A 12,605-nucleotide genomic window follows, 5' to 3' on the forward strand; every position below is an offset into this window, starting at 1 on the left:
AACGCACAAATGCTTCCGAAATAAAAGAAAACATAACTTCGCTAAATCTTCAGATGGTTGTTTTTAAAAAAAACAGCTCCAATGAATAATTCTCAAGGTCACACTGACCATGACAATGAGGATTAGAAAAAAAAATGCAACACGGTAGTCCACTGTGATGATCAGATTTTGTTACAGGGAATTTTATTAAATTAAATTTGCCTTTTGAACGGCCTTCATGAAGGATTGATATATAAGAATTAGTGAACATTGTGTTTTTCCTTAAGTGGGACTCCTCTGTGCGATTTGTTCCTGGGAAGTCAGTGTTATTTTGTAATTGCTTATGCCTAAAAAGTATATAAAATGGCTATGATTCCCCAAGAACTTTGCTTTTTGAGACCAGGACAGTGATATTTTGAAATTTACATTATTTCAATGAGAATAGGGGCGAATTTGTATCTTTTCGTTCACATAAAGTCAGAAAAAAAGTACATATGAATCAAAATTAACATGTATTTACACTAAAGTAATAAAACATGACAACAAAAGATTTAAAAGTGAGTAGTTTTTCGAGATTTACGATTATACTGAAAATGACTTTCACGAATCAGCCCCCAAATGTAGTCTCCCATCATGTTCTCGTTATACTGTCCTTGGTAGCGGCGTTCAAAGTCCAGTATATCCTGGTGAAAGCGCTCGCCTTGCTCCTCCGAGTACACTATCATGTTCTCCTTGAATTTATCAAGATGAGCATCAAGGATATGGACTTTGAGGGACATCCTACAGCCCATTGTGCCGTAGTTCTTCACCAGAGTCTCAACCAGCTCCACATAGTTTTAGACCTTGTGATTGCCCAGGAAGCCACGAACCACTGCGACAAAGCTGTTCCAAGCCACTTTCTCCTTACTAGTGAGCTTCTTGGGGAATTCATTGCACTCCAGGATCTTCTTTATCTGTGGTCTGACGAAGACACCGGCTTTGACCTTTGCCTCAGACAGCTTCGGGAAGAAGTCTTGAAGGTACTTGAAGGCTGCCGACTCCTTATCTGCAGCTCTGACAAATTGTTTCACAAGGCCCAATTTGATGTGCAGTGGTGGCATCAGCACCTTCCAGGGGTCCACCAGTGGCTCCCACTTGACGTTGTTCCTCCTCACAGAGAACTTGGTCCGCTGTGGCCAGTCCCGCCTGTGGTAGTGTGCCTTGGTGTCTAAATGTTTTGTTGTAATCTTTGTATCACTTTAGTATAAATACATGTACATTTTTATTCGTATGTAATTTTCTACTGACTTTATGCTAACGAAAAGACACAAATTCGCCCGTTTTCTCATTGAAAATATGTACATTTCAAAATATCACTATCCTGATCACAAAAGCAAAGTTTGTGGGGAATAATAGCCATTTTATGTGCTTTTCAGGCATAAGCAATTAGGAAATAACACTTACTGCCCCAAACATTTTTTTGTTACACAATGTAATCAGTTAATGATGGTTCAAAATGTAATACATTTTAAAACAATATTGTTTCTACCACATTTCTTACTTTGTTGACCTCATTACAGAGAATAAATGGATGAAAAATTATGACTCTTTTATATGTCATTCCTGGTTTTCCCCGCTAGATTTGCCCAAAATTTTAATTGCTGCAATCATCAAACAACTGTCTGCCTTTTGTGCTGCCAATTATTTTTTTAATAGAGCATCGGACCATTACATTACTACCATTTCACTGTCATTAACATGAAAGTGCTTCAGAAATAAATGTTCTACATAATTAAACAAACCTAATACAAATATATGAAATATTAATAATAAAATATTAGTAACTCTAAATTTAAATTCTTCAATTGAAGAGCATGATGCAGTTTGTCATGAAATAATGTATTTTTTGCCAGTGAAATGTAGATATATTTCTATTAGTTGGTTCTTTCGGTTAAGTCACGTCTAAAGATAAAATAATAAATTAAATTAAATAATAGAATACGACGTTTCGATTGCAACACAAGCAATCATCATCAGGTATAATGAAATAGCGACATAAAATCTAACCAGAAAACTATAGACAGACATATTAGCAGACAGATATTACCAAGATACATAGCGAGAGCAACACAGGTAACAGAGAGGGGTGATCGTCTCTGTGTGGTGGCCTTAAATAGACAGAGGGGGGGCGGAGGCAGAGAGAGGGAGGGGTGTTAGAGAAAAAATTAGCATATCAATTGGTGCTGCAAGAACGATTACACGGCAAGCAAGCCTGAAAATCAGGAGAAAGACACACTAAAATTAAATAACCTAGTAAAATATCGAAATGTAATGTAATACAACACAGAGGGTCGGTCAACACACAATTAACGCATAGCCTGGTTGATTACGTATTTCAAAGATTGCTAAGTTAGAATTTGAGTGTGAACATTCTAAAGAGGACACAGGCAGAGAAAACAAGTCGCCAGAGAGAGAGAAAAAAAGATAAGCTTAAAACTTCCCCGTAGAAGTGGTTCAATCTTAATTTTAGAACTTTCGTGACTGCATGAATTATTATTTGGTTCTTTCGGTTAAGTCACGTCTAAAAATTAAGATTGAACCACTTCTACGGGGAAGTTTTAAGCTTATCTTTTTTTTCTCTCTCTCTGGCGACTTGTTTTCTCTGCCTGTGTCCTCTTTAGAATGTTCACACTCAAATTCTAACTTAGCAATCTTTGAAATACGTAATCAACCAGGCTATGCGTTAATTGTGTGTTGACCGACCCTCTGTGTTGTATTACATTACATTTCGATATTTTACTAGGTTATTTAATTTTAGTGTGTCTTTCTCCTGATTTTCAGGCTTGCTTGCCGTGTAATCGTTCTTGCAGCACCAATTGATATGCTATTTTTTTCTCTAACCCCCCTCCCTCTCTGCCTCCGCCCGCCCCCCCTCTGTCTATTTAAGGCCACCACACAGAGACGATCACCCCTCTCTGTTACCTGTGTTGCTCTCTCTATGTATCTTGGTGATATCTGTCTGCTAATATGTCTGTCTATAGTTTTCTGGTTAGATTTTATGTCGCTATTTCATTATACCTGATGATGATTGCTTGTGTTGCAATCGAAACGTCGTATTCTTTTATTTAATTTAATTTATTATTTTATCTTTAGACGTGACTTAACCGAAAGAACCAAATAATAATTCCTGCAGTCACGAAAGTTCTAAAATTAAGATTGAACCACTTCTACGGGGAAGTTTTAAGCTTATCTTTTTTCTCTCTCTCTGGCGACTTGTTTTCTCTGCCTGTGTCCTCTTTAGAATGTTCACACTCAAATTCTAACTTAGCAATCTTTGAAATACGTAATCAACCAGGCTATGCGTTAATTGTGTGTTGACCGACCCTCTGTGTTGTATTAAATTACATTTCGATATTTTACTAGGTTATTTAATTTTAGTGTGTCTTTCTCCTGATTTTCAGGCTTGCTTGCCGTGTAATCGTTCTTGCAGCACCAATTGATATGCTAATTTTTTCTCTAACCCCCCTCCCTCTCTCTGCCTCCGCCCCCCCCCTCTGTCTATTTAAGGCCACCACACAGAGACGATCACCCCACTCTGTTACCTGTGTTGCTCTCGCTATGTATCTTGGTAATATCTGTCTGCTAATATGTCTGTCTATAGTTTTCTGGTTAGATTTTATGTCGCTATTTCATTATACCTGATGATGTTTGCTTGTGTTGCAATCGAAACGTCGTATTCTATTATTTAATTTAATTTATTATTTTATCTTTAGACGTGACTTAACCGAAAGAACCAAATAATAATTCCTGCAGTCACGAAAGTTCTAAAATTAAGATATATTTCTAGCTTGTCAGCGCACTGACATGACGCAGAATACAGGGACCGTGGGGCATTATGTTATACATTTATTGAGCATTAAAGTGGCATTGCAAATGAAGCAAATAATTGCACAAGTAATTAAAATTACAACAGAAGGACATTTGGGCCATGTTATTGCCCACCAGGGCATTAAGTCACCATTCTGGACGGCAGCAAGACACCAGCAATGCGTGAGCTACCAAAAACAGCCTCTCATTTATAGACAATGAAATAGCCATCGAAAAAACAATAATACTATAATGTCCAGGGAATAATGGTTATCACACTGGACATGCAATCCAGAAGTTGCAGTTCGATCTCCGGGCGCAGCAGTTAAAACAATGGGGCAAGTTTCTTAAAATGCCCGACCCCTATTCACCCAGCAATGTAGCTGGGTACAACACAGTCAGTCGAATGACAGGTCACATGGTCAGGTAAAATATAGGGACTCCCATCTCTTCTAAAATATCTGTCCAGCCTGAAAAGTAGGCCAAGTACCTTACAGAACAGCTCGATAGACCTCTGTCGAGTGGAGGCCCTTCTGTCAGCAGTGGAGTTAACAAGAAAGTCCAAAGCAAGAGAGCTTTAACTTTTCCCTTTTATCATATGTTCCACTTAACACGATGCTTTTAACACACCAATGAATTAGGTAAATAGATCAAGGTGACCTTTTGCTTGATATCTGCACCTGTGGGCTGCGGCCATATGCTTGCTACTCCCGGACACCATTAAGACTGGCACCCGTGTGTTATTTTTTACCAAAGTTTTCAATGGTTGAGGCTATATTAAAGGTCAGTTAAAGAGATCAAGATAAATATACAGTCCTGCAATTGTTTGCTCACGTCACTGCTGGTGGAAAGGCCTCTAGTAGAGGGAGAACTTGTGATCCCGTCCAAATGATACTTCGGCCCAATTTTCCACACTCGTTCAGACATCTTAGAAGAGGTAGGGGTTAACCGCACTTGACCCCACCGCATGCAACTTGCTAATTGACTGACTGTGGTGAACTCATCAATACTTCTTGGTGGACAGCATCTGTGGGGTTAAGTAACCTGCCCATTTATGTTTTTAAATTCTGTGCTGGGTGATTGAACCAGCAGCCTCTGGATTGCAAGCCCAGTGTGCTAACCATTAAGCCATGATCGCCAATGATTAAAGGGACATTTAACATAGTAGTAAAAAGGAACTAAGGTTTGGAATTGGGTTAGCAACTTTTTAGAGGTATTGAACCTGAAGACTGCTGTCATTGAAACGAAAGTACATTTTGATGTTTTCTCCCTCCTCCCTAATTTATTGGAATTGTGCCGTTAGCATCATGACCTACAAAATAGAGAAATCTACCTGTATGGTTATAGAATGGCTGCAGAATTATTTTTTTCACAGAACTTCTGGCAAAACATTTTGTTTGCATAATTCATACAGTTGGGGTTGCAATTTCCCTCACACTGCTATGATATAATTCATAACGTGACAGTCTAACCAATCATCAGCTAACCAATATATATTTTTAATTGTTATCCAACATATCTATCCATCAGTTCACCGATATTTTGTATATTCTCGGCTAAACATTTATTATATTAGGTGCAAAAACCAATATGTTGCATTTTTTGTGTGCATCCAATCATTGGAGACGACGATGAAATCACCAATATACTGCACTTGAAATCCGACATTGTACCCTCAATCGACTGTATTTAGTTCCATGGGTCTCTATGTACCGTTTAATATATATTTGAGTGTTCGGTGATGCGTCTGACGTAGATCCAGTTGTACATAAACGGGAGGCTTGCCTGCCTTTGAACCCAGGATTTCAGTGGTTGCTGGCTCAGAGCTCCTGACATCTGATCCACCTGGTTCAACTCTGCTGTTGATGCAGGACAGATGGCGTTTAATATATTGTAATGAAAGTCAGTAAAAAAAAGAAGCATTTGCCACCATTCCCAACTCGACAGCCAAAAACAAATTAGTGGAAATAAATGTGACTGGATGCCCCGCGTGATGGTGAAGAAGCTCTTACACAGCCTGACATTAAAGGGGTTCGGCACACAGAGTGAGGTGAGAAACATTGCGAGTCAAAGTGCCCTCAGAGGCGAGAAGACGTGCACAACACAGAACGAGCAGTCCTGCGTTCGGCACGTCATTGGCAGCTGTCCAGACAGCCGGATATTGCCAGCATTATAAAGTACCAGTGGTTACAAATCTGAATATAAGCACGGAAGTACGGATTAGATTACACAAAGCAGATACGACCATCTGGAGCTGTGGTTTACAGGTGTGTTGCGTTCGAACAGGAGGAATTGTTCCACAGAACAATGCATCATTTGTGCTGCCTAGTGGTTTGTGTGTTTGCCTGTGGCATCAAGATTTGCTAATTAAAATTTAACTCCAGCCTTTTGCTATGCCACTATAATTGTCCAATAATAAATGAACACAAGTCGGGGACAATATATGAGACTTGCGTGAAATTAAGGAACACCACCGAGACGACGTCTACCATGGAGATGGAGCGATGCAATTCGTTCATGTGCAAAGTGCTCGCAAGATTATCACATCACAAGAACATAATAGGTGGGCGATGGCTGGGGGGGGGGGAGTCCTTTATCCAGCAGTGGATTGAACATGGCTGATGATTTTGATGAAATCTCAAATGTATTTTTTCTTCAGCTAAGACTATCAAACAATTGCTGCAAATCTCTACCCGGTACATAGATGATGATGATGACAACGATGATGATGATGATAGTAACAATGATGTTGATGTCGATGATCCAAGCCATTAATTGTTCACTGAAATATATATTTATTGTCCTGTGTTAAAAAAGTAAACCTCAGCGGCGAATGCATTTGATTGCAACAGCAGAGAATGAAGACTGCATTACCCGATAGCTAACCATCGAACAAAGACGATGACTGCCTCGCGGGCTTTGAGCTGCGCTTCTGCGGCCGTCTGGAACGCTCTTCCTTCCGATATTAGAAAGCCACTGGCGCTTTGCACTTTTAAATCTAGATTAAAAACTAACTTCTTGATAACTGCGGTTTGTGTTTAGTTTGTTGTCCGTCTCCCGCACCTTCGTTTAGCACGGGTGGATATGTATGGTGCGAATGAAGTTCAATATACATCTATACAGTAACATGGAGTGCAGGACAGAACAATAAAATGTGAATTGATAAAACGTTGAAATGCATGTATGATGAGCTTCTTTCGCATCGTACGTAGCCAACCGTGCTAATCGAAATGCAACCTCTCATCTCAATGCATGGTGGGCAACACGTGCTTGGGGAAGGGCTAAGGATCAGGGGGGAGCAGGGTAGGGTGGGAAAGTGGCTTGCCAAAGGCGGAGTAGACAATGAAGGTCGAATGCCTGTATACAAAGAGGGCCGCGTGCGGGGGCAGAGAGTAGGTAGAACAGATGGTGAGGGAGAGGAAAGTTCAGACAGCCAAGGCCATTGCAAGACAAGGAGCAACCAACCTGAGTTTGGATGTTGAATGTGGATGTGTCACAAGGCTGGCTGGATTACAGCCTAGTGGGATGCTGTTGGCATCAACGGCGCGATATAAAATGAGAGTACCAAAAGAACTCAGTGCACTCAACAGTCTTCTTATTCTTCTTGTCGTACGGCTGCTGATGTAGATGCACAACAACAACACAGTCACGTGGGCAAGCCCGACAGCTGCGTCAGGGGCAGCGGAGGGTATCGTGGCTGGGGTGTCTTCGTATTTGTGGATAGGGCATTGCGTCGTTATACGTTTTATGGTCTGTTCTGAATGACCACAGTCGCACACTGGAGAGTTTTTGATTTTCCATTTGTGCATCAGGTATACGCATCTGCCAAACCACGACGTCTATCCCATGGAGTAGCAAGAGGCAAGATGGGAGAGCTAGGTTTGAGAACATCTTGTTTAGGCCCATAGCAACACTGAGAGTGAGATTGCAATTACATATTTAATTTCTCAGATTGATGAGAATTCATCACATTTAGGTGCATGCAAGCCTGGTGGCAGCAGCATTCTGGAGTTTCTAGAGTTTTCACTGGGGGGGGGGGGGCGGGATGGGGGGGTTTTTAGGAGGCTTTTGGGGAGGGAAAGAATTGCAGTCGTAATGGCCAGTGAATTAGGGTCTCAGCAACGTATGTGGATGAGAAAATCATAGATGCAGGAGATATTGTGCACGCGGAAGGTAGGAGGTCTTGGAGCAGTGGTTCTTAACCTTTACTGCAGCCTTGCACCGCTTCCGTTCGCAATCGTTAAAACAAAAGTATAATGTTAATACATACATAGGTTTGATGAAACGAAGTAGTTGTTTCGGTTTTCGATTATTTACCTTCTAAAAAAAGCTGGCCCTGTCTCGCGCCCCCAGAAAGGGCATCTCGTACCCCCAAGGAGTGCGTGCACCCCACGTTAGGAAGCACTGCCCTAGATACTTGAGAGATAAGGAGAAAAAATTAGCCCTGGATCAATAGTGGCACTAATTTTAACACAATTCCGTGTGAAGATATAAAAGTGTGCGTTTGTGAAGAAGCTTAGTTTAATTTGTTACAAAAAAAGCCAAGTTAATAGCTTAACACACAGGCTTTTTTTTAAACACTGCGATAAACTTCAAGCGATATAACGACAATTCTTATCACACCATACATTGCAGAGACAAATGCAATGATATTAACTCATTGTGTTGTTGAGTAAAATTATGGGTAAATGCTTATATATAGGGCTAATAAGACCAATTGTTTTGCTTAACAACGCTGAATCTGCTGACGAGACCAAAAGGTCAAAACCGGAACGGAGTTTCCTTGCATAAACAACTAAAAGGTAATTTTGCTTGCATTCCGAGAACCAGCATAGTGTTCTGCTCGTATTTACGCTTCACAGCCATAGCTTGTTCTTGAGCCAACATTATTTTCGAAAGTAACACTCCTGGGAAACATCATGACCGCTGCACCTCGCAAGATACGCAGTCAGCTTGAGTGTAAACGGAGGGTGAAATATATTAATGCTAAATAAGTGACACACACTCAAAAAAATTAATTCATCACCACTGAAATGTTGACCGCTAATAAAATGAAGTTGTGGCGGGCAGAATATGACTCACCGCGTACACACTTGAGCATGCCATTCAATTTACGAGTGTGGTCACTAAATTGGCAAATTCATCTTAATTGGATGGAAAACTGAACACGTGTGTACACTTGCTGCACGGGTGACCCGCCATTCATTCAGCAGTTTTATCGCCCGAAACTACTCGTCAGGTTGAGGAGGCGTCATCAAATTAAAGTTCTGGGTTGCTTTGTGGGTGCAACTTTACAGGTATTAAAATGCATGTCTCGTCGTCAGGTTCGATGTGATTAAATCTTACGTGTCATATAAGCCGGTCTCATAATGTATTGGATCTATCCCACGCACTCCCACCTCTATTTTTAACTTACAAAGAACATCAAATGCGTGATACTGCTCGACCCGTCCGCCTACGAATGCGATGGACTGCAAGGGCTACGTAGAATAAATAAGCTGGGGCTTGTTTTTAGTGCATTCGAGCATAATTAAGTTGTCACTGTTGAAACACATGTTGACTCTTTTCAGCTTTGGTTTAATTAGTTCAGTGATTCGATTTTTGTTAAAATAATTTTGTTAATTTGAGTTTCTAATTCACGAACTGCAACGGCTGCTGCATTGTGCGATGTATTTGCTTCAGAATTAACACGTAGGCTTTTTAAAAATTAGATTTGCAAAAATAAAAACATACGTACATACTTTTACATTGCTTTTGTTTTTACATAATACTGCTTAAAGAAAGGGTTTATAATTAACTTAATATTTTATGAATATATATCAGCAGAGTATAACAACAGTGCAGTTAATTGGGACCAAGGGCTTATGCCGAAAGTGCTGTATTTGCGTGAATTGTAATGAAAGGGCTATTTATCTAAACTAATGATTCATCTACTCGATTTAATTTCACACGCATAAGCAAACAACAAAGAATGCTGCATTTACCCGTGTGCATCACTGTTAATTAAACCAGTCCCTTGCACTGGAAAACAGTTATATTGCAGCCATTTATAATTACCCCATCCTACACCCCCCCCCCCCCCCAAAAGAGAATCAGTTGATACGTAATTTAATCAAGCGGGACTTACAGAACAGTTCAATTAACATTCAGCCACGTCTCAATGCGTAGCCAGATATTCTTCAAAATCCCCATACCGGTGACAATTATACAAATGTAACCCACGGTGTAGCAAATTTCTGCTGCTGCTGCTTCCAACTTATCACAATTTTTGTAGGGAATAAAATTGGCCAAGTAACGTTATTATTACTAGTATCCTGGATCTCTATGACTACTAGCAGTGACTGCAAATGTTCTGTCGCGACTTTGACACGGCCGTGGGAAAAGGTTTCGCTGCGTGCACTCGGAGTGGCTCTCCAGCTCCGCAAAGTACGTGTCTTCATCCGCAGCTCGTACGGTACAGGTGTGTCGGTGTAGCATGAAGGTTTGACTTGCATCCCACTGGAATTTTTGCACACAGCGTTGGTGTACGGTGCTTTTTCTGCAATATTTTGCTGTCTTTTCTTGGGTTTTCTGTTTGCACATAGTCCCTTTAAGATGTTTTCTTGTTCATGTTTTTGTTTTTTAAATCCTTTATATTAAGTTCACTTGCTTGCTTGCTTGCGCGCTTACGACCGTGCAAATCTTTCGGTCGTTTTTTAACCCACTTCCCGTGATCCAATCGAGCTGACATTTTGCATACAGACTCGTTGTGCGTGACAATTTATTTTCGTGAATTTTTTTTTCCAAAATTTGACACTTTTTAGGTAATTTTTTTTTATATTTAATTACCAATTGCTTAATGGTGGCAGGCAATCATCTGACCCATAGGTGGCAGCCATCTCAAGCCAGAGGACGAGAGGACTCTAGCCGCCCGTTTCAAAGACCAATGTGGGCTGGGTTGTGGCCCATTGAACACGCATATAAAGGATTTATAGTGAAAAACTTTGTTTTTACGGGTTAATTTTGTTGTTGTTGCGGTTGCACCTGATTCAAGAGCCGAATGGCTCACAGGGCTATACCTAATAAATGAACTTGAAATGAACTTGAAGATTGCTTCATTGCACGACATGCAGGTGTGAGCACTTTGCATATTCCTCCAAACGCAACGTGACGAGATGCTATTTAGACATTTTCGAGCGATTTCTTTGACAGCCGCATCACATAAACTGGCCTCTCTGGGTCTAAGTATATATTATTTACAACAACAACAAAAAACTCTGCGTGTTTGCTGACATTTCTTTAATGCCATCTTGGGGATTGTTCAGCTCTAACAAGCGTGTCTATTATGATTGAAAACAAACAAAAATGCAATGGTTTTCGTTCTTCTTAAGAATTTCGCACAAATGTACTGTATTCACTATATGCCACGATTATGTAATGTCACAGCTGTTTATTTATACAAGCAGAGAAATTACGTGAACATTTTTCAGCTGAGTAGCATAATTAAGGATAAATGCCACTACAAAATAGACTTGCTTCAGTCACAGCATAATGAAACGAGATTTTTGTTTTACACTAAATTATGTTCATGAATATTGGTTAATTGGTCAGTCCGTTGGCTTGCAGGCATATTGCACAATGTCCACAGTTTCCTGGCACCTATAACTATTGTTAATGCCCCCCAGTTCTGACCCGGTGCCTCTGCACAGCATGTCTGTGTAGAATATCGGACCTTCCTTGCCAGTATCAAAAAATAACAATATATTTTACCCTTTCTGGCAACAAAACAGGTTCTCAGGTTTTTTCGGTAAAATCACGTAGGTAAAAAATTAAAATTAATAAAAGTAAAATAAAAAATAAAATAAAATCACGACGTTTCGGAGGCAACACAAGCTTCCGAAACGTCGTGATTTTTTTATTCTACTTTTATTAATTAAATTTTTTTTTACCTACGTGACTTTACCGACAAAACCTAAGAATATGAATCCTTGCAGTCACGAAAGCTTCAAATCTAGAATAAAACAGGTGTTAAGATGTTAAAACACCAAACAGAATAATTTTTCAAGGAATCCTGCCTGCATTACCCACACGCACTTTTGGTGAACATGCAAACAAAAAACACCTATTGTTATACTTTGATACTGGCAAGAAGGTCCCATATTGCTGCTGCTCACCCCAAGCTATAAATGCCCTGATAGTGGCATTATCTTTGTGCTGTTCGCCTTTTGACGTTCTCTAACACTTTAAAACTAGGCCCTAAAGAAAGCTGTCTCTGGTGTGGACCAATCAGTTTCAAAGACAATGCAAATATTATTAGAGCATTCTTTTTGTTTGCATGTTCACCTAGAGTACGTTATTATTATTATTATATATCTGTGTAAATCCGTGTTATAGCGTCCATATTAGTAACGTTACTTTTTCAACTGTCCCTTCTCCAGTAAGTGCCCAAGTGAATCCTGACCGTGACGATCAAAGCCAAACCACGACGTCTATCCCATAGCCCTCAATTGGCTCGGCAAGCTCGACATCAACGAATATCGTTGCTAATCACCCTGCCATGTGACAACTACGAACGTGAGCCACTTGTCCTGGTGTTGCTCACCAAGGCCTTCATAGAAAGGGCGCCAATGTGGCGAGATGCCTCACCTGTTATACGGGAATTCGTGGGTTCGATCCAGACCCTGACACCTGATGTATATTTGGAGTTGCATGTTCTCCCTGTGGTCTCGCGGATTATTCTCTGGGTTCTCAGCTTACTCCCTCCACATTTAGAAACATGCATTTCGAGTATTTAGCTACTA

Source organism: Lampetra fluviatilis, chromosome 34, assembly GCF_964198595.1.
Source record: "Lampetra fluviatilis chromosome 34, kcLamFluv1.1, whole genome shotgun sequence".
Taxonomy (NCBI): domain Eukaryota; kingdom Metazoa; phylum Chordata; class Hyperoartia; order Petromyzontiformes; family Petromyzontidae; genus Lampetra; species Lampetra fluviatilis.